At 45.4% G+C, this 27927-nt stretch overlaps 1 long non-coding RNA gene across 1 annotated transcript in view; it reads left to right on the forward strand.

The window, feature by feature from the left end:
• The window catches only part of LOC140690916 (uncharacterized), a 102422-nt gene extending 74843 nt beyond the window's left edge, over positions 1-27579 (forward strand). Inside the window, exon 3 of the long non-coding RNA XR_012066270.1 lies at positions 26563-27579. This is a non-coding gene — a long non-coding RNA (uncharacterized lncRNA). The remainder of the gene's footprint in view (positions 1-26562) is intronic.
• The last annotated feature ends 348 nt before the right edge of the window (positions 27580-27927 follow it).

Raw genomic sequence — 27927 nt, forward strand, 5'->3', positions numbered from 1 at the left:
TACAGCATGCATCTCGAAGTCTCACAGCCGCCCCAGAGAGTAGATATCAATTAATCAGTAATCAATTCATCATTTAGCAAATCCTGATTGAGCATCTGTTAGGTGCAGGCACGTCTTGGTAGTAGGGCTGGAGTCCAGACGAAGGTGGACAAGTAATAATGATAGAATTAAATGATGATGAAGTTTACAGAGGTGAGTGGCATGGTGCTATAAGGGCTCATAGTGAGGGGAGGGGGACCTGATCTCTGTTTTGGAGGGGGAGGTCGCAGAGATGTCTTTTTGAAGAAAGCGACATTTCAGCCGAGCCCAGAAGGCTGACTCAGAGGAAGTCAACTCAAAGAAAAGGATGAGGCGACACCATTCTAGAGAATGAGGTCGTGCTATTCTTATTTAACCATGATCTTTTATATTTTAATCCCAAGGAATAATCAAATGTGGGCCACTCGCAGATCTGTGGCAGACTATTGGAGCTGAGGGAAGAGGAAGTCTGAGGTCAAAGTATATCCGATTCAGAGTTCCTGCAACATTTCCATGGACTAATGATGTCCTCAGCTGATTTTATTCAGTGAATATTCCAGTCTCACCAGACCCTTGAAAGCCAAAGCTGGAAGGAAACTTTGAGGTCACCTGGGGCTCAGAATTTGCCAAAAAAGGTTGCACTTAGGGTGGCAGCTGTAATTGACCAGTGGTGGCTGCTTATAGTTCTCTGTTGGGAAGAGACGCCTTTAGTGGCAAATAATGGTGAGATTGATTACTGATGTCTGCTTCAGGCATGATACTAGGGATTTATGGCAGGTATTTGAGCAGGGGTCAGAAAAGCTGTACACAGTTTGCTATCAGAACCCTTTTAGAGAAAAAACAGTCTTTGTCTTGGAATGTATTTTTCTAGGCTATTTTAAGTGTTGAAGACAGGCCCTGAGAAGCATAAGCTGTAAGAACACAGCAAAACAGAACTAAATTGCTCTGCATAATTAATAGGACTTCAAGGTCACGGGTGAGAAGGGAAGAGAGGGAATGAAAGGGGCTTGTAGGGAGGAGAGGCTGCACCACCTGACGGATAGCTGACCCTCGGACAGAAGGGAAGACATGGGGACCTCGTGCTGGGGGAGTGGATTTCAAAGCTCAGTATACCGCATTCCCAATTTTAAGTAGTTTGTTGACCCAAACTGAAAGTAACAGTCTGTTTTACATACAGAGACTTTTGTAAACAGTGGCATTTACGGGAATGAAGGAATAGGGGAGCGTCCAGTATGAGATGTTATATAATATGGGAAAACCGAGAGAGCCTGTAGGATGCTAAACTGATGATCTGTAAACTAAACCAAATTCGGCAAACTAGGGAACTCAGAGATGGAGAAGTGCAGCCTTCATCCCCATTCCCACAGGTCCCCGGGCCACTTGGGAAGGGCGCTCGGTCTGTCACTGCCTGTGGGATAACGGTTCGGGCTGGTTTCTTTCGTATTTCAAACAACTTGATCTATATGAGATACGTAACTGTCTGCTTCCTCGTTCCAGTCTAGCCTCCTAGTTTTACAGATGGGGAGACTGAGGCCCCTGTCGTGGGGAGGAGCCCTAATGGAGTTCTCATTTGGTGGCTGCCCAGTGAGCCTTCTTCTCTGAGATGGTGGTGGAGACATTAGAAAAGGGTAATGAGCCAGTGCCTGGGGCTGCCGTCATCCTTGGTCGGCAGCACTCAGCTCGATTTGAGCAAAATATCACAGACTCTCAGACCCACTTTTATTTTTAAAGAGGAAATCATCACAAGCGAAATGAAGGCTGTTTAGTTATATGCATGTGTTTGTGGAGGGGGTGTTTCTGGGCAGGTGATGGGGACAGTTGGGAATCGGGATCTGACTTGAAGGGAAAAAGAAAAGGAAAGGAAGGGGGTTTTACTTGGTTCCATCTCCTCCTTTGAGCTCCTCTGTATCTCGCCTCCCTGGAAGGGTCATTTCAGGAGAATACCCTGAAACCTAGGTCTTATCCATAAACAGTGGGTGGTCACTTAGCTAATGGTAACCTGGAGGGGACAAAGGGGCTGCCTGTTGAAGAATTGGTTTCTCCACTTGCCTCCCTCCACTCCTGCGTTTCCACCAATGCTTTTGGGTGAAGCGGGGATGTGCGCACGTCTTTGCTAAGCAGGGAGTAAGCGTTATAATCCCCACCAGTGCCCTGGAAACAGTTCGTTAGTGCTAACCCCTCGAAGTGTGCTACCGTTTCCCAGATATTTGTGTGGAGACCACTGCCATGGGATCCTCATCACACTTCTCTATCCAGAACACCAGGTGATGCCCCCATTTTTCAGAGCAGTAAACTGAGTCCCGAGAAACTGTGACGTGTCTGAGGCGGCCTGAGGAGCAGAGGTGAGAGTCCAGATCTCAGCACAGCGTCTCTCAGAGTCTTAAACAATTCGTTGTTTTACCTCTAAACAAGAACACAGTGAAATTTTTTTAAAAATTTGATTTGACTGCACAAGGGGTGCATTTTCATTGTGGAAAATTAAAAAGTGGAGCAAAGCCAATGAAGAAACCAACCTTTAGCCATAATCTCACGACACAGAGGTGATTTCATTCTCAGTTCTGGGTGTACCCTCCTTGTCTTCTTTTCTAGAGGCATTATGGCTTTTTAAAAAAAATGGAGTAAGAATACGTAGAATTCTGGGACGTGAATGTTGTATTACTTATTTAACAAGCTCTGCGGTAGCAAGCATTTATCAGGTAATCTGCTGAAAAGCAAGATGCCAGGACGATGAGCTACATGCTAAGGGACAAGGCGTGGTTCTTATAACTCAGATAACACCTTGCTGAGCAAGGTAGGGACAGACAGGTCACCCATTTGTTCAACAGTGAGGGTAAATAACTACTATGCTGCAGGCACTGTCCATGGCATGAGGGATACAGGTGAGATGAGCACAGAAAAGTTCTCCTGAGGCTCATATTGTTGGATGGAGACAGACAATCAACAAATACATGTGTGAGAAGCGGTGTGTGTGTGTGTGTGTGTGTATAAATATAATGAGATGGTGAAAGTCATATGGACAGCGAGGCAGGGGCAGCGGGGCAGGAGGGGTAGGGTATCACTTTCAACACCCTCTGGAGGGGTGATATTTGAGCAAAAATCTGAAGCAGCGAGTGAACTATGTGAATTTCTGAGTGAAGACTAGACCAGCAGGAAGTCCAAAGGCAGAGAGGTGGTGGGGGGCGTGGTGTTGGACGAAAACAGTCAAGAGTACTGTCAGCAAGTGTGGTTGAAGACCTAGCCAGGAACCAGGTTGTGTAGACCCTTGGAAGCCACGGTTGGGTGTCTGTGTGGTGGACGTCATGCTTTGAGAGGGTCTCCAGCAGATGAGTGAGGTGAGCTGATATCTATTTTGAAAAACTCACTTTGGCCTCTGTATGGAGCCTGACTGTAGTGGGAGGCAAGAGGAAAAGCCAGAAGACCAGTGGGGAGGGTGTCATAATTATCCAGCAGAGAGGTGGTGCTGGCTTGGACCACGGTGGTAGCAGCGGGGCTGGAAGAAGGGGTCAGATTTGAGATGTATCGTAAAGTTTGAGCTCTCAGGACTGGCTGAAGAATTTCCTCTTGGAGTGAGAGACGGAAGTGGTCATGGATGACTGAGCAACTGGGCAAATGGTCTTGTAACTGAAGTGCAGAGGAGCGTAGGAAGAGAGTGGAGGAGAGTTAGAGGTTTGGTTTTAGACATGGTAAGCTTCAGAGCCGTGCTGGAGTCCCAGGTGGACATCCTAATCACGCAGTGGGATATGCAAGCCTGCAGGTCAAGGGATGAGCTGAGATGGAAGACATAAATTTCAGAATCATCAGTGTAGACATGCTCTTGGAAGCCATGGGACTGGATGGGGAGATGGCTGTTTAATGAGGGGTGGGAGAAGGGTAGCTCGAGTTCCAACAGGGCTGGGGATGGTGGGAATATGAAGACCACCTTCACTTAATTCATGCTTGTGCTGAAGGCTGGATCTGCACTCTTGATGGCGGCTGGATGGGTTTTGATGACAAAGTGGTCCCAAAGTCACCTCTAGAGAAAGGTGGAGGCAGGGAGCCTGGAGCCTTGAAAAGAAGGTTCTAAGATCCCAGAGGGAGCAAGACAGACAGGAAGGCAGGACATGGAGATAAAAAGGAGGCAAGGTCAAGAAGGAGACTGGGAAAACGAGAGAGACAGCGAATATGTAAGGGTGGGGTAGGAGGGTGGGAATGAGCCCAGGGATCAGGGAAGCCTGCTCTCTGCAGATAGGCCATGGCTGCAGGTTAATGCCTCACAGCGCGGGAGCGAGTCACGCTGGTTGGCGTAGAGGCTGACACCCTCCTTCCACATCTTTGGGCAGCGTCCGGCTCCCCTCCCCACTCCGTCAGTCCCTGCCCGTGTTGTCCGTTAGTTGATAGGAGTTTCAGTGCATCTTGTGAACACAGACATGTCATCTTGAATTGCTGACTTGCTAAGATAGTACCTGTTATTTTATATCTGTGATCTTAAAAAATGCATCTAAGGACTCGATGCAGGTTGGTGGGTGAAGCCAAGCTCAAGGAACCCCCAGCTTGATTCCTCCCTCCCTTCTCCCCCGACCCCAACGTGCGTCTGTCCATCCGCCATCCGTTTATCAATTCGTTTAGAGGTGATAACTCTTATTAAGCCGTTGCTTTTTTGGCAGGTATTGGGCTAGGTGTCAAGGACACAAAGAAAATAAGAAGCAGTTACTCAGTTACTCTTTAAAGAAAGTGGGCAGCACACGAGTTCCTCTGAGCCGCTTTGGACAGGTAGTGACAGCTTCATCTGTAATCCCCAGGGGCCCGCCACTCGCTAGCTGCATTGGAATTGCTCGAGCACCTTTTAAAAATACATCTTCCTGAACCCACTTCAGAATCGAAATCCTCCAGGGAGTATATTTTGAGCATGGTTTGAAAAAGTCCCTGGGAGATTCCGATGCACAGCTGATTTGGGAATTCAGCTGACTGAGAGTCGAGTGGACTCTGAACCTTGGTTGTCTCAGATGGAAAATGGGAATACCTTTTAAACAGCCTCACCCTACGGCATCATTAGGACTAAATGAGACCACGCTGGAGAAACCCTCACCCCAGGAAGGTCTCCGGGTGGGCTTTCTGGGTGTATCTGTGGAGTCCGAGGCCTTCTCGATACTCAGAGGACCAGTGGCATCAACACCACCTGGTTAGAGAGGTAGGAGCCCCCCCCCCCAATCCCCTGAATCAGAATCTCCGGGTGATTCACAGGCACATTAACGTTGGCTGGTAGAAAGGGGACGTGGATAATCCAGCCTGTCACCCAGGCTGTCACACCTGGGAGCAGACCGTCTCCATTAAACAGCACTAATGAAACGTAAAAATGATTTTCTCGGTGTAATTATATGCCGCTGCTCCGGAGTTGTGGCTGGGCTGCTCTGTTTGCGGGTGAGTTAAGCGCCCCGTACACAGCACAGCGAGCTGTCTTGGACGAACAGGGGCGACAGGGGGGCTGGGGGAGCACTGACCGAGGTCAGCCCTTCCTGGATCCGGGCCGCACCGGTGGTCCTCTCCTCTCCGCTTCTGAAGACACACCTGCCCTTCCCCCAGGGCAGATGGCTCCTTCGTAGACGCCGCCGTCAGTGCTGCAGGGTGCAGGGCTGTGCCAGCTTTCTCACCGGAGCTGAAGCTGGTTTCAGGGGAGTCCCAGCACCTTAGTACTTCTTGAACTTGAATGCTCACAGGAATCACTTGGGGATGAGGTGAGAATGCAGATTCGGATTCAGCAGGTCCACGGTGGGGCCTGAGATTGCGCGTTTCCAGCAAGCTCCCAGGTGACGCGGCTGCTTCAGGTCCAGGGGCCACACAGGGGCGACACCAGTACTACTCAGTGGTTCTCAAAGGATGCTAGTATTTCTTCCCGTCCAAAATGAATTAAATCGGAATTTCTGGAGGTAGAACTTGGGCGTCAGTATTTTTCAAAAGCTCCCTAGCTTGTGGTCAGGGTAGAGAACTGTTGATTTGGGAAAGAATCTTTTCCCCTATCTCCCTCTTTTCTTTCTTTCTGTCTTCCTTTCTTTCCTTTTGTTCCCTCCCTCCCTCCCTAGACCGTTGAATTGAGGAGGAGCTTCCTGCTCTATTTAAGGGAAGGACCACAGAAAGGCTTTTGGGAGGAACAGTCCTTTCTTCCCAGGAGTTTAGTCTGAATCATGCCTGCTGCAACTGCATCATTCCTTACTCTTCTCTCCTTTCCCATTCGTGGGAATTCTGACTCACATCTGTTACTCATGTCTGAAGGGAGACAGCCAGTGTAACACTCCTTGGTATGACCCACCTCTGTCTCATTTATTCTCAAATCTTGCTGAGCCTGTGCAGTGAGAGTTTGGGAAGGGAGAGAGAATGCTTCTATAAAAGTTGAGACTCTGCGTGGCAAGACCCAGAAACCCATTTCAAAGAGAATTAGGAAATATATATATGTATGTATATTTAATTATTTATTCACGCAATGGAACCATCAGTAGTTCCGGCTGGATCTCTAGTCTCACGTGACATCCTCACATCCTGCTCTTTCTCTCCCCCATCTCAGCTCTTTACTTCTTCTATGTTGGCTCCATTCTCAGGTAGGCTGTCCCCTGTGATGACAAGAAGGCCACCAGCAGCTCCAGGCTCATGTCCTGTCCTTTCAGCAAACCCATTAAAAAGGAGGGTGGTACTCTCCCTGGCCAGCATTTCCCCAGAAGTCAAAGAATAGCGTCTCCTTGGTTCTGATTGGGCCATAACTCCATCATCGAGTTAATTAGTAAGACCAGGGTAATGTGAACATCTGAGTGGCCAGTCCTTGGCCATCCCCAGTCTTAGAGCCAGGTTTAGAGTCAACCTCACCCAAACTAGGAGGAGGCCTGGGCACTGAGCAGATGAAACAGGATGTCCACCACAGCATCCTAAACACTTGTCACCCCCAGTCCCAGGGCACTCTGCCCTTCTCCAGCCCAGAATGGCCATTCCCCCAGGGGACTCCAGGGAGAGACTCTTCTTGGGAGTTTATTGTGCAGTAGGCACTTGATAACTTTGCTCTCTGGAGAAGATAGCTCTGATTGACTTCCAGCAGGTGTGGAACTGAAAAGGCAGTAGGAGGGAGGCAGGTTGCAATGCTGGTGGGGGTTCCTCTGCCTGCCCTGTGACCCCATGCTGCTCAGCTTTAAGAGGGACTTTTGTCCACCTTCTAGGAGAGGCAATAAGAGAGGAGGTTGGAGAGTCCAACTCCTCGCTAGTTTTCCTCTCATGACTCTGCAGTGGAATCAGGTCTTCCGTGTTGCAGAGTGGACTTTGATCCACGGGCATGACATGATTAAAATAGCGCAAGGGGAGAAGGAGGCCCTGTGACGTTTTTGAAAGGTTGTAAATTCACATCATATCACTTTCTGCTTAAAACCCTCCAGCAGCTTCCCACCGCCTCCTAGGATCAAATCGGAACTCCTGACACATGCTAACCTGGCCCTGGTCTCCTCTCTCCCTGCTCCCACCCTTAACCTTGATCGAAATGCTGCATCCCACGGGGACCTCTCTGCCTCCAGCCTCCCAGTCTTCACGCTGCCTTTCCTTCCCCTCTCACCTGAATTCTCACCCCTGCCTCACTCTCTTCCTGGTTTATGCCTAATCTTTTCAGTCTTGGTCGAAATGACCCCCAACCCCCAATCTAAATGAGGCTGACCACAGTCGCTCTCCATTCTTGTCCTTTATAGAACAGCTGTCATTGACCTTACGCATTTCTTGGACTTTTATGCTCCTTCCATTGATACAACTTAATGCTAGACTCCATGCAGATGGAACATGGGAACCCTCTTTTTTTCCCTTCCATGTGGCTCTAGGGCTTAGTTGGACCCCAGTGCACACTAGGTGCTCAGTAAATAAGTGTTGAGTGAATGAATTAGCCCGCTGATATTCCCTGTGTCTCCCAAACCTGGGTACACATAAAAGTCAACTGGGAAATCTTGATAAAAATACAGGTTTCCTGAACCCTCCTTTGGGTCTTCAGGTTCAGAATATCTGCGTGGATCCTGGGAAAAGTGCTAGGGAATTTGGAAGAGGTTTGCCAGGATTGTCAATGGACAGAACCCCCAGAATCTTTTTTTTTTTAAATCTATTTTTTAGTGAATCACAGTGGACTGAGAGAAAGGCGACCAAAACATCCTTGTAACTTGTACGGTGGGAGGAGACAGAGAAATGTGTGTTCCTGAGAACAAAGTCACGGTTCCCATCAACGCGTGAGCAGAACGCCAGCCAAGTAGACGCAGTTCAATTTGAGTTAAAAATACTAAACCACTTGGAGTGTTTGTTTTTCTTTTCTGTCTTGATGACAACTGGGCAATTCCTACACGCTGTCAGACAACTAACTAGTAAATCCATTCATGTTCCTTTGCCAGTTCCGTCCCGTTTCTGACAGAATCCCCCAACTCTGTGCCCAGGTGCTGAGCTCATGGTCTAAGATAGCCACTCCTCCCTGCTGGTTAGAATATCGCCAGCCTTCTTTCTCACCCTCTGACAGAGTGGATTCAAGGAATTCAGACACACGTTAGCATCTTTCTGCTCTGTACATGGGTAATTGAAACTCCACCGGCTTCACATGCTGACAGTAGCATGAATTATCTTGGTCTTTCTTGACACGTTCCTTAGCAACTCACTCTTGAAAAAACCCTGAAACATCCTTTATCTCAATTATTGGACTGCTAGCTCCTTGAGGTCAGTGACTGCATCTTCTGTTTCTCAGCTTTTCTGCTCATTAGAACTTAGCACACATTCACTGATGCTTCAGCATTTACAATGGTTTCGTTGTTATTAATAATGAAATATATTACCATTAAAATCATACTTTATGGCATTGTTGTAGCACTTTGAAGTTTACTAATGCATTCCTTCATTATTTCATGTAATTCTAACGTGTCGCTTTTGGCAAGTGACAGATAATTAGAATCACCATGGGTGTATTTCAAACATACATGTTCCTAGGACCTACTCCAGACCAGCTCTATTTGGAAGTCTGAATGTTTAGTACCCACCCAGGTGATTTTTATGATTGTCCAGACAGGGGAACCTTGAGTGTGGGGGCTGTGTATGTGGGCTTGGAAGCAGCCCGGCCTTGGATGGAATCCTGGCCTCTGTGGGACCCCGTGCATATCACTGCAGACCTGCAGGCCCTAGAGTTGCCCCATTAGTTAAATGGGGCTGATGAGACCAATACCAAAAAATCAAATGAGAGTAGGTGGATATGATATGTGCTCAGTAGGGAGCAGCTGCTACCCTGATTTATTTTTCCTTGTGGCAGCAAAAAATAGTAACTAAGGGCATTTCTTGAGGGTCAAGTCCTGTGTCTTGCACTTATGACCTGAGTTGCCCCTAAGCCTCAGTTCCCTCTTCTGTAAAATGGGGATGATGGTGGACCCATCCATCGTATGACTGTTTAGGGGTTAAGCTCATTAATAATGGAATGTGGCACACTGGAACAAGGCCTGGCACATAGTGAGTCCTACATCAATGTTAGATGGGACAATTTTTACATCCATTTTATTAAGGAGGATACTTGTAGCTGCTGCAAGGAGAAATTAGTCTTGGAACCATGTCTTCTGTGCCCAAACCCTGGGCTCTTCCCACTTTACAAAGCAATTTCATGCCAACCCTCCCAAGGACTTAAAATCAGGTCAGTGAGTCCTCATCTCTGTTTTCTGCCTTCAGGGGAGGAAGATCCCCTCCTCACCCATGCTCATCACCTGCCCTCTTTCCCCTCCTGTAGCCCTTCCCTGTTCTTTCTTCCCAGAGGCGGGCCCCACTGCCCTTCTCCAGAAGTGTCATCTTACTTGGGCACCGCACTCCGAGGCCCTAAAACAGTGATTTTGGGATTCCCATCTCGTCTCCATCTGTCTGCTGGTGTCTGGGCAGACACCAGAACAGACTCATCTCATTAATGACCTCGCCTACTCTGGGGCTGGGGGCTGCTGGTGTGTGGACTCCACGTTTCCCGGCCGGAGATGAGATGCCTCATCAGAGAGGCCGGCAGTGAAGGCTTCCCCACAAAGGCCTGGGAGGAAGGGGATTTTTCCACCTTCTGGAGCAGGGACTTGGGAGCCTGAGCAGTGGGGACTCGGAGCTGGAGCATACATGGATGTGGCTGTGGAGAAGGGTGTCACCACACCCCTCTGAGCCTCACTGTCCTTCTCTATAAATGGAATGATAATTGTACCTACCTTGCGGACTTGTCAGGATTATGTACATAAAGTGATGATCTCAAGATCCCCTGACCTCTACGCCATTCCTCACTCTTGCTTTTACTTCCTTCTCTCCATTCTCCTCAGTGATTTGGAAAGTGAGAGACAATGTAGTGGTGATTAAGAGCATGCATACTGAAGTTACCTGCTCAGGTGTTCATTCTGAACCTGCCTTTTTCTGCTGCGTTACCTCGAGCAAATTACTCTCTAGGCCAGTTTCCTCATCTGTAAATCGGAGGTGACAGTCCCGGACCTCCCTTGTGTGTTTGCTGTGTATGTGACTCTTAAGTGAGGTCAAGGATGTTGGCTCATAGAAAGTGCTCAAGGAACATCCAAGATCATGATCATGAAGCAAGAATGGGGATAGACTAGCCCAACATCTCCCTTTTTCGTATGGGTGATGAGGCAGTTTTCTCTCCCAGGGAACTCATTACCTATGTGCTTTGACATCTTCAGAACTCACCTCGTGGGGACCCTTCTCTGCAAAGCTGTCCCTGTCCTCCTCATGCTTTTCCTTCAGCCTCCTGGGCTTTCTCCATCAAAGCTCTTTGAACGTGACATGGTTTGCACAGCATCTGCTCCTCTGTGGGACTAGATCTCCAGGGGCAGGGCTCCTGGGTTAATATTTGTATTTCCAGTACCTTGGACAGCAACCACACCTATTAGAAACTTTGTTGAGGGAATGAATGAGGACATTGAAGACCTTAAAGCAGTGCTTCTCAAAACTTTTTTTGGACCGTAATCAATGGTAAGAAATTGCATTTTGTGCCATAGCCTGGTGACATGCATATGCACACATATGGTGGGAAACAAATGTTCATCTTTGTTTCATAGTTCGCTACACACAGTGCACTCTGATGACGTCTCCTTTTTTCTCTCCTCTTCCCAGCTATTTAATTTTTCAAGTTTTATCTTTGAGATGTGAAATTCATTTCAGAACTAATCGTTCTGGGTTGAGAAGCAGTGTCTTATAATGCTGAGAGCGTGGACCGTTGGAAACAGATCAGGGTTTGGATTCCAAACCCACAACTTAATGGTTGTATGCCTTGGGGACATCATCTCACCTCTCTAAGCCTTAATTTATTCATCTTGAAAATGGAGCTAAGACCTACTTCTTCAGTTTCTGGTGAGATTTTAATGAGATAATACAGGTGAAGTGTTCATCACAGGGTCCAGCTTCTAGTAAGTGTTTAGCAAGTGGTGGTCATTGTTGGAACCAGTCCTGGAATCTTCGTATGACTTTCTCCTTTTCCCTCCCAGTCACCCCAAGCCTCTTCATTCTCTTGGTCTTTTTCCTTAGTCTTATTTACCTCTCCAAGGCCTACTCACTGACAATGGTCTCCCTGCTCTCAGAGACATAGAATGAGCTATGGGTCTGCAGTGTTGTAGCCTGACTCCCAAGCAGGCTGAGAAGGTGATTTGATGGAAGACAGCAGAAGCCCCAACACTTTGACCCAAGAGGTGAAGGATATAGCCAATGGTACAGAATCTACTGTCTCCCTCATTCCTCCTGAGGCTGGTGGGGGTTGTTCAGAGGTCTTACTGAGACACCTAACCTGATCCCTCCTCCCGTGACTTGACGCAGCCCGAGGACTTCTCCTCCCACCCAGCAGTTCCACAGGACCCTGGCCAACGGGATCGAGAGGATGGATCTTGCCATGTCAGCCGCAGTTACACCAGGAAGGCAGTCACCTGTCTTGAGGGTCTCAGGATGCTTGGCCATTCCCCTCGGCCTCACAAACATCGCCAGAAAAGAAGTCACCAAAGTGATACAACACCACTCCCAGATCTGCCCTGTGCAACCACCTCCTCAGCCTGGAGAGCTCCTCACATACAGCCAGCATTTCTGGAGTGAGCTGAGACGTTCGTACTTGGAAGATGGGCCCACCCCATGGCAGTATTCACATGGCACCTCTGAGCGTGATGCTTGAGTCAGGAGGGCCTGGTTTTATACCGACTTTGCCACTAACCAACTGTATGTCCTTGATCAACTAGCTTCATTTTTCTCTTCCTCCGTTTTCTCATTGGTAGATGGGAACATTAAAAGTATCAAAAAAAATACCTGTTATGTGATGAAATAGTGCAAATTAAGCATCTGACCCTTTTGAGTCTCCTCAATAAATTTCACAATCATCATCCTCCCTGTTGCTGCTGCTACTGCTGCTGTTTTAATTAATGGTCATCGCAAACTGATGCTTTTGCTTCTGAATTAGATGCAGAATATCCTTAATATGAAGAGTGCTTGAGGTACCACATCTTCTGGACAAGAGAAAGCCCATTGTTTCCTGTGGCCTGGCGGTCTTGTTACCTCCTAGCAGAAGGCTGTAGGTGCACTGACGTGTGTTTGAACTTAGGCCTACCAGGAAGAAGGAAGCAGTTCTCTTATTCTGGGTACCAGTTGGTTTCTAAATCCTGCCACGCTGGGCTAGAATAGAAACAGTGGCTTGGAAAAGAAAGACATGCCCTCATTTCCATTTTTTCTTCTGTGGTCTCAGACTTTTCTCTCATTCCCCAAATGCACTGATTTCATTGCTCTTCTGCCACCATCCCTTACGCTATGAGTTTCTTAAGGCCAGATGCTATCCCTTAATTCTGCCCCGTTGTCAAGGACAATGCTTAGCACTTAGCAGAGCTCTGTATATCATGGCTCACTCTCTGACTCCCTGAATATCTGGGGAATTTCTCTCCACCACTGCCCCAAACTCAGCCACATTTTCATTTAACTAACTTCTTTAAAGAGCAGAACTTGAGCAAGAAATATCACCTGTTCTCTCCCTTTCTCTCTCTCTCTCTCTGTCTCTCTCTCTGTCTCAGTGATGCCAAATTCCAGCGAATTCAGACATGAGGTGGCCCTGTTATCTTCCAGAACAGTCCCATCAAAGTAGAGCCAATTTAGATCTCAAGATCTAAAAGAGGAGATCTTAAGGACAGATTATTTATGCCAAGCTTGTTAGAATTTCTAGATGCAAGTGGTCAAACCTTGCTCTGTGTCTGTTTCCATCATAAACTTTGAAAGTATCTAATTCCCTGATCTTGCTTAGCAGTGAAGTGACCAAGGGAAGCCAAATACAGCATAAAGGATGATAGCAATTTGAGGACCCGCCTGATTACCACTCAGGGCAAGAACTAAAACGTGGCCAAACTCCAGGAGCTCCCTGTATGCACGCTCTCTCTCCTCCCTGGAGTTAACCACTATATTGTCTTTTATTGAAATCCCTTTACTGATTTTCCTTAGGATCTTAACCTTTGTGTTTGCATCCCTAAACAATATAGTTCAAATTTGCCCGTTTGTTTTTTAACTTCATATGATGGAATCATACTCTATGTCTTCTCTTTTTTCTGTCTTTCACTTAGTGTTACATTTGGGAGATTCATCCATGTTGTTGCAGGTGGGACTATTCTGTTCCTGTTCATTGGTGTATGATTCATTGTGTGACTATCCACCGTGCATTCATCTGTCCTGTTGAGGGGCAGTGTCGTCATTTCTGTCCACATTAAGGTTGTGGGTGCATTTCTTGTTATAGATAGTGATGTGATGAATATCTTTACAGACATCCATAACCATTTGCTCAGGACAAATTCCTAAATATAGAATTTTTGGATCAGAGGCTATGGCCACTTTTTATACTTCCTCCAGGATGCTTGTACCAATTTGCACTTCCACCAGCAAAGTACATTGCTGTCTGCGTCCTCAGACTATTGCCAATACTAGCTTATTTGCATTTGTTTTAATCATGCCAACTTGAAAGGAATAAGATGTTTTCTCAAGATTGTAGGAATTTGCATTTCCTCTGAGTGTAGTCCAGCTGGGCATCCTCCCTCCGGTATGTTTACTGGCTATTTGTATTTACTGATGTGAAATTGTCTTTTTATAGCCTTTTGCCAGTGAAAACTTTGGAGTGTGTGGATTTTAATAACAGTTCACACTAGGGCTCAACGCATTTAGATGCATTTCAAGTTGGAGCATTTGGGAAGGACAGGGTAAATGGGGGTGGGGAGGGAGCTTCTTTGTGGCCCTGTAGGTCTCAAGTGGATCAGCCAGGTGGAGAGTAATTTGGAAGCTTATTGTTCAGAAACCAAAGAAGGACAGTTGTGCATTCAGCCCCATGCTGGGGAGAAAACAATGCTTCCTGGACCCGAGGCCATTTGAGAACAAGGAGCCCTGCTCTAATTGAATCTGCCTTCCGCCTCCTTTGTGTCCGAGGAGTCTCTTTATGATGATGACTGCCTGGGCTTCAGGAGTGAGGTGCTGGATGTGGAAAAGGAGAGAATATATATAGCTTGGCTTGAAGCTTAGGACCTGAATTACCAATCAGCACCCCAAACTGAATTCACACGTCTTCCTTTTGTTCTCCCTGTCCCCATCCTTTCTTCAGCAAACATGTATTGGGCTCCTACTGTGTGCTCAGCAGTATGTTGGGCGTTAGAGGCCTTCTGCTCTAACCCTGCGGGGTTTCCCGTCTCGGCAATTGCAAACTCCATCTTCCCAGTCCCAGGGAAGAAGCTAGGCGTCATCGTGACTCTGTTCTCTCTGTAGTAAGTTACAGCCTATCCACCTGCACATCCTTTCAGCTCTATCCTCAGAATATACCTGGAATCTTTTTTTTTTTTTGGATGACAGGAAGATATGTCTTTATTTTCACTCACCTTATAAGATTACATTCCATTATAAATGTTGGAAGTAAACTGTAGTAGTATTAGGAAAGTAAATGACTTTTCACAATAGAAATTAGACATTTTTATATACAGTTGTTGCATGTATCTTTAAGTATTCATGTTCATTCCTTCTTTAAAATTATAGTTGTCATCAGACCTGCTACTAGGTCTTGTTATGTATAAATAAAAAGTACACTTATAGAATATACCTGGCATGTTGACAATAACCCACATGTCCATCAACAGGTAAGAGCATAAACAAATTGTGGTACCTCCATGCAATGGAATAATACTCCAGGAGGAAAAAGAACAAAAGAACTATTGATACACGCAACAACGTGAGTTCTTAATTCTGCTGAGTGAAAGAAGCCAGACATAGAAGAGTACTATATATGATGCCATTGATAGAAAATTCCAGAAAAGTCATACTGGTCTGTAGTGATGGAAAGCACATCGGTGGTTGCCTGGGTATAGGAGGAGGCAGGAGGGAAAGCCAAGGGCATGAGGGGACTTTGGGGGTGGGTGGTGATGGTGGTGGTAGTGGTGGTGGTGGACAGAGCCATTACCTTCAGGATGGTGCTGATTTCACAGGTTCCACATATATCAAAGCTTATCAAGTTGTATTTTTAAGTACGTACAGTTTATTGTATGCCGGATCTACCCCAATGAAGCTATTAAACAAATACCCAGAATCTGACCACTTCTCACCATCTCTGTTGCTAACACTTCATCTCTCACCTGGTTAATTGAAATAGCCCCGTGACAGGCCCCTCTGGCACCTGCCCTTGCTTTCTCACACTCTCTCCTTAACAAAGAATTCAGAATGATGCTTTGAAAAAGAAAGTGAGGTCATTTCCTTCCTCTGTTTACAGCCAGTGGCTTCCTGTGTCTTCCCATCGCACTGAGAACACTTACCACCGTCTGACATACTGTGTACTTTACGAGTTTATTGCCTGTCCTCCCACCACAGTGACATAAGACACGTGAGAGCAGGTCCATTTTTCTTCACTGCTGTGTCTCCAATGTCTGGAACAATATGCCTCACATAGAAGATGGTCAATAGATATTAGTGGAATGAATCAATAAATATAGCCTCAGATTCAAACACTTCCCAGACTATTGAGGGGGATGTCCGTAAACACAGGTAAAATATACGGCAATATGTTCTATGATAAAGGAACTCCCAAGGAAGGCACCTAAACTTTCCTGGGTGAAGTCAAGTGTGGCTTTCTGGAGGAAGTGGCATCTAATCTGAGACCTGAAAGACATGCAAGATGCCATGGGGAAGAAGACTCAGTTTCTGCCTTCATGGAATTCTATTGGATGAGCAAATATACAGGCATATCACCCCATATAATAAGTGCTTTGTGGGGCTAAATATAGGGGCTGAGGAGCAGGGAGGGGGGCCTAACCAGCCTGGGGGATGGTCTGGCAACATTGACAGAGTTTCCTATAGTGAAGCACTTCCTGATTGGGGTGTATGCACATCCTTTCACCCAGTCTCTGAACACCCGCTTTTGGGAGACGGTTGCCTGGATACAGACAATTGCCATAGGAACCAAGGAATTGATCCAAGATCTGAGAGATACCCAGACATCACATTTCCCCATCATGCTTTCTTCCTTTTTATGTAAATTCTACTGCACCAATGTCCATCTAGTCTAGTTGTTTTGAAGCAGAGTTGCTGAGGACCTTTAAAAAAAAAAAAGTTCCAGCCCAGATTGATCAAATCTAAGTCTCTGAATGAGTAGCCTAAACATGGGTATTTAGGGAAAAAAAAAACCTCACTGTGCAGCTAGAGAGCTGAGAATGACAGGTATGATTCAAGGATCAGAGAGAGTTGTCTTATGTGGAATCTGGTTGTTCATTTATTCCTTCATCTCATTCCTGCCTCAGGGCCTTTGCACTTTCCCTTAGCCCAGAATTTTCTTCCCTTGGTTCTTTGCACATTTACTTGCTTCTCACTCTGAAAGTCTCATTGAAAATGTTAATTCTTCAAGGAAGCTCTTTCTGAACCTCTCACCTCTCTGTTGAAAGTAGTTTTCATCCACTCTCTCCACGCTTTCTATGATCTGTCACATCACCTGGTTGATTTTCTTTCAGCACTTATCATAACCTGAAAAGAACTTATGGCAATATTCCTACACTAAAGAAATGAACCAATTCAGTAAGGACTGAGAAGATCTGACACACAGAGAGCACAATGCCCTACACGTGGAAAGGATTAGGAAATGTTTGCAGTGATTATGAATGGATTCATTCATTATTTGGGGTAATATACAGGACTGCTCTGGCAGCCTAGGAAATGTTAGGCGACACTGCCTTATATTTTATTGATCATTTGGATGTGAAGCTTTTTGAAGGCAGGAGCTATAATATTGTTCATCATTGTACATCGAGAGCTTAACACAGTGCCTGGCATGTAAGGAGATATTCTGATTTAGAAATGGTTTCATTGCAAAGAATGAAATCTCCCTCAAGCTAGTATAAGCAGAAAAATGAATTTATTGGAAGGACAAATGGGTGTCAGAGAACCAAAAGGTAGGAAAGGGAGTCGGGTTAGGAAGGAAGTCTAACGGAAAAAAAAAGAAAAGAAAAGGAAGAAAGAAAGAAAGAAAGAAAGAAAAAAGACCAGGAACCTAGCTGTTTCCCTCTATCTCTCCATGGCTGCCTGATGTTTCTTTCCTTCTCTTTGCAAGCTGGCTTTCTTTGTTCATGGGCACATGGATGTGCCCAGCCCAGGCGTTATGATGCTTTTCCACTTCAAACATTACAGAGATTCAGTAGCATCTTGCTTCTAAATTCCCAGGGAAGAGGAAATTTGATTGGCTCTAACTCCTGCCAGGCATTCACTCTTGGGCCAATCAGCTGCTGCTACGGGCAGGGAATGGGGTCACGTTCCCTGCTGCTCTGAAGATCAGAAATGTCTCATTGCAGTACGGAGGAGGTCTTAGCTCTAGCTCTCCCGGAAAGCAGAGCTAGTGAGAAGGGCTTGCATGCAACAGGTAGTTTGGTTGGAGGAGATGCTGGGGAACAGGAGAGGGGGAACTTGGGAGAGAGAAACAGAGAAGGTGGGAAAGCCAGTCCAAAGATGTGTTATTGAGCTGATGTGGGAACTGAGGCTCACACTCAGCAGAGAGCCCTGAGAACTGTGTAGGGTGCAACTCAGACGTGCCTTCCTGAAAGTAGGAGTGGGAGGAACGGATTCTTCAGCTCCTGGCCCCTGTGGGTCAAAGGATCGCCCTTTGGATCACAGGATACACCCACAAGCAGGTGATTTGCTGCAACAATGACTAGAGCCAAAAAGTGGGCCGAGAGGAAGAGAGATGGAGCAAATTGTCTCACGCCGGAGGCATGGGCAGGATGTCTAAGAAGAGAGTGTGAGTGTGGGTGGAAATTATTCATATCTGCTCCATGAATGTGTTCTAAATGAATAAAGGAATGAAAGATGACGGAAAGGTTCTTGGAGGAAGCGAGATTTTATGACCCCCTTCAGTGTCTGAGTGCCGAGTCTGGGGAGCACGTGGATACTGATCATCTCTTCGTCAGTGTATTTCTACCGAGGATGATTTATTTTTTTGATAGGACTGCGATGTCATAAGGGAGGTCGATGATACTTTCTTCATGTGAGGATGGAGAACAGACCTGGAGATGCTGGGCACTTTAGCGTGGGAACACAATGTCACATCGGGGCGAAGTTTAGATTTTCTGTCTGCTTTTCTCCCCACACCATACGGCTGCAGTTAGACTACACGCATATGCGAAATACCAGCTTCACTCTTTCCTCCGTGTGTAATTCAGCCCAGTGAGCACAGTGGTTATTAAAGCCTGAAGCAGTTTCTAATTTTGTTCCATTATGAGTGTGGATGCAGCCCTCAGGACCCATCCCTACGGCCTTAACCAAACTGCGTCTTTCCAGCTAGGGGGAGACAAGATAGAGATCTGAATGGAGGCTCCAGTTGGCAGAGGGCTAGGCTGACTCAGCCCCGATAAACCTGCCATCAAAAAATCAATAGGGCTTTCTCAGAGTTGCCATTATCCAACAAGGAAAAAAAAATCTCAAAAATAAATTGCCGCGTGGCGTAAAATCAGATTAAGTAGATAACGGGTTTTGCTGACTTTGGGGCCGTGTTGGGGACTGCCGGAGAGAGAGATTCAGCGGTTTAATGCGCTCAGGTCTCATTCTGTTTGTGCTATTCAAGTGTTTACTCTCTGACTGAACGAGAGAGGGAGGGCAAAGGCGAGAAAACAAATTCCAGTTTCCTGTGTGAATTTCACCCCAAAGCTGACCCAGCCCTGCAGTGCAGGGTCAGCTCAGCTTTGTTTGGTAGTGGACTTGGAGAGAGGTTAACTGCTCTAGGCGTGCAGTCATGGGTCTTAACCAGACTTCACCATGCTGTGTGGCATTGGGCAAATTATTTCACATGTCTGTGGGCCTCAGTTTCCTTATCTTTTTTTTTTAGGGGGTGGGTAGTTTAATGGAGGTACTGGGGATTGAACCCAGGACCTAATGCATGCTAAGCATGTGTTCTACCACTGAGCTATTTCCCTCCCCCTGTTTCCTTATCTCGAATTGGGCTTCCCACTGACTGAGGCCGGATGAGCCTCATTCCACAAGGGAAAGTATTGTGTTGTTAGAAGTTAGGAAGAATGTTGAGTGGTAACAAACCGCAAATGTGCGCCAGTTACAAATCTGACTCCATCATTCTGTCTCAACCCTAGCATTTCTAGAACCTTTAAAAATGCCCCCACTGAGATCTTCCCTGGTTAAAGTTAACGTAAGGACACCCAGAGCCAGGCTGGCCTGACTGAGTCCAGAGAACATATACAGGAACAAACTGGAACGTACCGTCGGGGGGTACTCACCTGCCTCTCTGCTCCTCTGGGCTCTGCTCGCTACCTGGTTTCAGAGCCAGGTGCTTCTTCTTACCTGTCTCAGGCAACTTCTTTGGACTTCACCTCTTGCCTGTTTATACTACCATTACTCCCCAGACTCAAGTGACTGTCTGCTCTTAGCCCTGGTCCCTGCCTTCTGCTTAGCTCAGTCTTGTTAATAATAATACTCTGTTGGCCAAGATATGGCTGCCCCCAAATCAACATGGGGTGCCTCACATGGTCTGGGGGTCTGTTCTGAGATAGGCTCCTTCTTCCTACCAGCTGAAGACCTTGTGGGTCAGTGTGGTTGCTTTCGTGGAGGAAGAGCCTGGCTCACGGGCGGGTCATTTACATTATAGTCCATGTGAATAGAACACTCTGGAATTGTGCAGTGCACAACCCCACTGACGGTACGCAGTGGCTTTTCCTTCAGCAACTGAGAAGGTGGAAGCTGATTTTTCAGTGTTTGCAAGTCAGCGTAAGACTTTTCCGAGAACAGTTGGTCCTGAGGTCAAGTCTTGCCCAATTTTGGTGTTCTGTACCTTCCTCTTCTATGGTGGTTTTGTAAAGTGTCAACTTGGTCAGGCTGAACTACATTTCCCAGAGTCCCTTTCCCAGTATATTTTGTAGGACCACAAGAGAGATTCCCGTGAGAGATTTGAAAGGCAGATGTGAGGCATCTGCTATTTCGGTTTTTGCTGTATAGGTCAGGGAAGGCACATTCATAGCTTGCTCACGTTGTCTCAGGTTCACCTCGTTGGTATGGGGCCACCTTCCCTTGGATCCTTCCTCAGATTCTTTGGCTCCTGGGCCAGGTGTGTGTTTGGTGAAGGGTACCAACGCATCCTTGAGGACACACACACATCACCAAGGTCAGAGGCGACAAGAGCCAAACTGGGTTCAAGACTGTGTCCTTGTGGATCCAAGTTTGTGCTCACAGATTACAGGCTGGTCTGTGCTCTCCCTCACTTCTCATTGTTTTGCCCTTCGGGGCTGCCTGCCCTGCAGATTTCAAACTCTGGCATCAGACACAAAGACAACAACAGCCCTACAGAGACTGGTTAACAGTCACAGTCGAGTAAGGTCACATGCCTGGGACAAGTTCTTTGATACATATGCACCTCCCAGTGGACCTTCTTCTTTGATTGAACGCTGAACAATACATGTACCATGGTCTTATTTTGGATTCCCCCAAAGAAGAACCCTGATGTAAGTACTTGGGGCCAAGTGGTTTGTCTGGGAGCTACTCCCAGGAAGAGTGAAATCAGGAAATGATGAAAAGCCAAGAAAGAATTTGTTACTTACAGGCTGCTGCTGTAGGCAGTGGGGCTCAACTACACTGGGGCATCTGAGAAGTGTACACACTGCCTCCCAGAAGTCTCTGAAGTGTGGGAGGCCGGAAAGCTGAGGTACTTATCCACTGGCTCTGGTCACCCATTTGAGGGTTGCCCAGAGGGCGTTCACTCCTCCACACTTTCGGGATTCACCTGCTTGAGGCTGAACAGGCTCCTGGGTGTTAGAGAAAACATTGTGGCAGAGAAGCAGAGAGATTCTTGGTTCTGGGCAGGTGCTGGAAGTCGAACGGTGCCGGCGTGCCCAGGCTGCTGAGGCCACGGTCAAGGATGAGCTGAACACCTGTGACTTGAGCACCAGGAGCACCTATTATCCCTGCAAAGCCCTTGTTTGCAAGATCGGGTCTCACAGATGCCAGTAGGTCAGGAGGAAACAAATAAAATGGCATTAAAAATATATCTAAAAGTCAAAATAGAGAAAAGTTCTTGAGCTTTCTAATGTTCTGTTATGAGGTCTATTATGATCACACACACACGTGCAAGCTTTTCCCGACTCTCACTCTACCATCTATTTAACTCCTAAATTTTCTCCATTGTGCAGAAAAAAAAAATTATGCAGTCTTGTTCTCTGCTGGATGCTTCTCAAACTTCTCATGCTGCCCTTTCTAGCAGCCCAAGTGAGAGCTATAAAAGGACCCATCTGTGGCTTTTTGAAAGTGAAAATAAAGCTTCGTGTTTAAAAAATTAAATTAAAAAAACAAAAAACTGATGCATGCATATAAAAGCTCATGGTAGCTCAGCATCTTGGGAGCAAGACCGTGACCAGCAAGGGGTTACTGATTATCTATTCACAGGGAAGGGTCAGAGGCCTGATGGTTTGGGCCATGCCTGTTATTTAATACTGCATTTTGTTATTGCCAAGTCAACTGCAATTTCTCAGCCCTATTTTCTCACCCTTTGGGCCTCCACTTTTTTTTTTCTACTCTGGAATCAGTGATAAATCAGATAATCTGACCTAGTCTCAGCTTGGGACACTGATGCCTGTCTGTGTCAGGATTGGGCTACATTCTGGGCAGGATAGCATTCCCAGTGGGAATGACTCTGAGAGAGACAACCTCTTAGATTCACAGTTTCCATTTTCCAAGTGGATACCAATGACTGTCGCTTAACACTCAGAACCTCCCTCCTCAATAAGAACATCAGTGACAACTCTCCGTGAGATAGATGAGGAGGCTGAGGCCTTGAGAGAAGAAATGAATTACCCAAATCCCAACAAAGCATTCATGACCTGGCGCACAGGAGGCCCTCAACAATCATTTGGTTATTGTGAGAAGCAGATAAGTGTGATAGTTAAGAGCACAGGCTTTGAGGACAGACAGATTGGGGTCACATCCTGACTCTGCATTTCACTAGGTAAGTGGGTAGGTGTCTTAACCTCTCTGAGCCTCAGTGTTCCTGACTGTAAAATGGAAATGATAACAGCACTTGTGTGTTTGTTGTTAAGAATATTCAATAAGATCATGAGCTGTGTGGAATGTTTGATAGATAGTAGAAGTCACTGATGATGATGGTTATAATGGTGATGGTGATGTTGATGATGATGATGAAGAATTAGCCTGACCTGGGCACCCGGAAACTGGAGTCATTCTTCCGCTACCTGACCTCCGAGAGTTTAGCAACCTTCCCATCTACTGGCAGAGGGCTCCCTGTGCTGTTTTTTCTGGCTTGCTGGTAATTGTTTCTTATACAAGCCAGTGTTTTATCGATTGGCCATTGATCTTTGCATGGGGCCGGGGAAATTCTTGGGCCATGAAGACAAAGGCAGCATTTTCCAGCCCAGGGGACCCCGGTGTGTGTCAGGGGCATCACCTGCTGGCTTGAATGACTGGCCTCTGCCCTGCTTGGGACAACTTCTCAATCAGAATCAGCTGCCCCCATGGCCCCCTCCCTCTTGTGCCCCTTTATTGCTTCCATCAGCCCTCCCCCCACCCACCCCGCGCTGGCTCCATTTGACCTTTAATAAGTGCTGCTTTTGTGTAGAGCTGCCAATGATTTATTGCCGAGTAAGCAGCTCCCCAGGGCAGGCTACCTCCCCAGCCCCTGGCCTCCCCACAGCTTGTAAGGGAAAATTACATTTTGATCTACATTCCCATTTCCACTCTCTGTCACCTGGCTTTGGAGACAAAAGGAAGAAAAGGATGTTTTCTTGTCCTTTCTCTCTCTCTCTCTGTTGTCTCCTCCTGGACTGTACCTGAGCGCTGTTTTCTCTTTTCCCTTTTTTCTTCCTCTGTTCTGTCCTGATGGTCAGTTGCAGAAGATAAAGTAGCCTGGCCAGAAGTCCTCACCTAGCTCATCCTCTTTTGGACACTGGGGTCATCAGAGCTCCAGAGGTCACACAGACTTTTCCCGACTCTCACTCTACCATCTCTTTAACTCCTAAATTATTTTTTTCCGTTGTTCAGGAAAAAAAAAATTTCTGTGTATCCTGTGATCCAAAACTTGTAGCCTTGTTCTCAAGCAGGACACCACCTGAAAGTCAGCAGATGGACTTTGAGAAGAATTAACAAGCCATCCTTCCTCAGGCCTTGTGTGACTGCCCCAGACCAGGCATGACTCTCCTGTTAGATGGTTCTCACTATATCCTGTACCCCTTCTTACTCCTTCTCCCCTCCTAAAAATTGAGGTAAAACCCACACAGCACAAAACTCATCCTTTTAATCATTTAAACATGTACAATTCAGTGGTTTTTAGTATGTTCACAATGTTGTGTAACCATCACCACTATCCAGTTCCAGAACATTCTCATCACCCACAAAGGAAACCTCATACCTTCTAAGCAGTCACCTCCCCCTCCCTCATTTCCTCCTCCCCCTCTGCCTCTGGCAACCACTAGTCTATTTTCTGTCTCAATAGACTTGCCTATTCTGGGCATTGCATATAAATGGAATCATACAACATGTGACCTTTCATCACTTGCTTCTTTGGCCTAACATAATGTTTTTGAGGTTGAACCATGTTGTAGCATGCATCAGGGCTTCATTCTTTTTTATGGCTGAATAATATTCCATTGTCTAGAAATACCACATTTTGTTTATCCATTCATCCATTGATAGATGTTTGGGTTGTTTCCACTTTTTGGCTGTTATGAATAATACTGCTTTGGACATTTGTATATAAACATTTGTCTAAACATATGTTCTTAATTCTCTTAGCTAGGAATGAAATTCCTGGGTCATATGGTAGTTCTATGTTTAACATTTTGAAGAACAGCTAAAATGTTTTCCACAATGACTGCACCATTTTACATCCTCATCAGCAATATATAACAATATACTCCAATTTTTCCACATTTTCTTCAATACGTGATTATTTTTTTAAATTTTTTTTTACTTTTTAAATTATAGCCATCTTGGTGGGTGTGAGGTGGTATCTCTCTGGTTTCAATTTGCATTTCCCTAATTACTAATGATGTTGAGCATCTTTTCAAGTGTTTATTGGCCATTTGTATATCTTCTCTGGAGAAATGTCTGTTCAGTTCTTTTGGTCACTTTAAAATAGTTTTTTGGGGGTTGTTTTTTGTTTGTTTTTGTTTGTTTTTTGCTGGTGGTGTTGAGTTGTAAGAGTCTTTAATGTATTTAGATACTAGACAGACCCTTAATCAGATAGATCATTTGCAAACATCTTCTACCATTCTATAGGTCGTCTTTTCACTTTCTTGATAGTAGCTTTTGATGCACAAAAGTTTTTAGATTTTGACAAAGTCCAATTTATCTATTTTTTCTTTTGTTGCTTGTGTTTTCATTTTCATATATAAGAAACTGTTGCCGAATCCAAGGTCATGAAGATTTATACCTCTGGTTCCTTCTGAGAGGTTTTTAATTTAACTCTTACAATTGGGTCTTCGATCCGCTTGAAGTTACTTTGTGTGTGTGTAAGGTAGAGTTCCAGCTTTATTCTTTTTTTTTTTAACTTTTTTTTATTGATTTATAATCATTTTACAATGTTGTGTCAAATTCCAGTGTTCATCACAATTTTTCAGTCATACATGGACATATACACACTCTTTGTCACATTTTTTTCTCTGTCCAGCTTTATTCTTTTGCATGTGTTTATCCAACTCTTCTACCACCATGTGTTGAAAGTTTATTCTTTTCTTCCACTGAATGATCTTAGCACCCTTGTCAAAAATCAGTTGACCACAGACATGGGGGTTTATTTCAGGACTTTAAATTCAATTCCATTGATCTCTGTGTCTGTCCCAGGTTAGTACCAGGCTGTTTTGATCACTGTAACTTTGTAATAGGTTTTGAAATTAGGAAGGAGAGACCTCCAACTTTGTTCTTCTTTTCCAAAATTATTTTACCTAGTCTTTGTTCCAAAGCCCCTGTTGGACTCATAGAGATGTTATTAGATCTACACTGGGGTACAATTCCTTCAATCCAGTTTTCCCCCTTGCCCTTTCACATGGCTAACTCCCCAGTCACCCTTTTGCATTCCTCACTCTGTCCTGACATCTGATTCCTGGGGAACCCAACTTGCAGAAACTCCTAGTGTCTGGCACATTGATTAGCACATCACTGGCGTTCTAAAACATTTCCAAACAGAGAGAAGAAAGACATTTTTTAAATTTTTATTTTAACAGTTTATTTGAGGTATAATTCATACACCATACAATTCACCCACTAAAAGTGTTCAATTCAGTTGTTTTAATGTACTCACAGAAATATGAAGCAATCACTACATTCAATTTAGAACATTTTTATCACCTCAAAAAGAAACCTCCTACTCTTTAGTGTCACCCCTCTGCCCATCCCACCTACAGCCACTGTTCTTTCTGTCTCAATAGAATTCCCTATTCTGGACTTCCATGTGAATGGAATCATAATATGTGGTCTTCAGTGGCTGGCTTCTTTCACTTAGCATGTTTTTGAAGTCCATTCATATTGTAGCAAGTGTCAGTACTTCATTCCTTTTTCTGGCCAAGTAATATTCCACAGTGTGGATATACCACCTTTTAATTTATCCATTTGTCTGTTGATGGATGCTCAGGTTGTTTTCACCATTTGACTATCATGAATAATACTGCTGTGAATGTTTGAATACAAGTTTTGTGTGGACATAAGAAAGCCATTCTAGATGTGGAGTTTTTAGCACACAAGAACACTCCAGTCCTCTTTTTGCCATCAAAGTAGAATTTTTCATCATATAGCATTGTGGCCAGGGATAGAAACTAATCAGGCATCACCCTTTTAAGACATTTGACCAATGGAACTGTTGATGGTGGATCAGTTAGGGTGGTAAAGGGCCTAGAGTTATGTCATCTAGGGGAAAGAGAATGTTATTTTGGGAGATGGGAGATCCTCAGGGTGGACAAGTGTGGTCAAATCAGACAGAATAGGGCAGTACTAGGAAATGAGGTCAGAGAGCTGACCTGAAATGTTTGGGAGGTAAAGACTTTTTCTGTGCTGCTCTTCAAGGATAACGTTGGGTTCTAATTCCTCCTTATCCTCCAGGTGTCAGCTCAAAGGTTACTTTCTCCGGAATGGCTTATCTGAACCTCCTCCTCGCCACTCCCAAGACTGGATAAGGCCATCATGCACTCTTGTCTCACTCTGCACCTCTGCTTTGAAACCTTTTGTGAAGGTCGGTCCAGGTCTGATTCATTTCCTGGTGTTCCTTCAGTACCAAGAACAGCTCCAGGCTCACAATAGGTGCCTAATGCACCTTTGCTGGATGAAAGAAGAAACAAATGAGCCAGCAGGTGGAAGTTTAAAGAGAAACAGATGTGGATTCCATGAAGACATGACACAATATTGAGCCATGTCCAACATGAGCTGTTTCAAAAATGCTGGCTGCACAGAGTGGGGACACGAATTCTCCCTCTTTTGCCTTCAGGTGCCATGAATTTCCATGACACCAGTTTCCTCGAACCTCTTCCTTCTTCCTGCATCCCTTTTGTTTCTCTCTGGGTCTTCCTCCACTAAGGGGGCCTGGATTATTCTCTAAAGAGGAATATAATGGAGCAGAATTGATTTTCCATCTGCTGTGAAAATGAGTACAAGTCAGAATATTTAGGAGACAGCTGGAAGAATAGATTTTGGGCTCCTTTCAAACTCTCAAGTAGTTATTTCCTCATAACACTATTTATTGATCACTTATTAAGCACAAGACACTGTATTATAAACGTGACATGTAAATCACAAATCCTTGAAACATCTCTGCTAGGTGGGAATTGTTGCCTTCCAAACATGAAAACACCCTGGTTTTTCCCCCACCACCTTGGAATTCAGAACTAATGTCCAGTCCAGCTGTTAAAGGAGCTAATCTAGGCATGTAACCATCTTGGTGGAGACAGTCTGCCATAGACTCAGTAGACCGACCCCAGACAGTGGAGCTGAGTGTCTTCCCACACCATTCATTGTGACTCAGATGATGCGGATAAGCAGTCCAAGATATTGGATGTGACATCTCTGTCTGACTTAGCCCCACAAGCATGTAACACCCAGAAAGCTCCAACAAGCAAAGGTAAGGCTTTAATTTTATTATCCAGGTTTCTTTTTTCACAGTCTCAAATAAAGGGAAGTGACATTCACGTTGATTGATTTGCGTATATTAAACCATCCTTGTGTCCCTGGGTTGAACCCAACTTGATCATGGTGTATAATCTCTTTTATGTGTTGTTGGATTCTGTTTGCTAGTATTTTGTTGAGAATTTTTTGCATCTGTGTTCATCAATGGATATTGACCTATAGCTTTCTTTTTTGGTAGTGTCTTGGCTTTGGTATCAAGGTGATGGTGGCTTCATAGAATTAGTTAGAAGGATCGGTATGAGGGAAGTGACATTCAGAGGTACCTCCTAAATCACTGGAAAGAGATTC

Source organism: Vicugna pacos, chromosome 32, assembly GCF_048564905.1.
Source record: "Vicugna pacos chromosome 32, VicPac4, whole genome shotgun sequence".
NCBI classification, from domain to species: Eukaryota; Metazoa; Chordata; class Mammalia; order Artiodactyla; family Camelidae; genus Vicugna; species Vicugna pacos.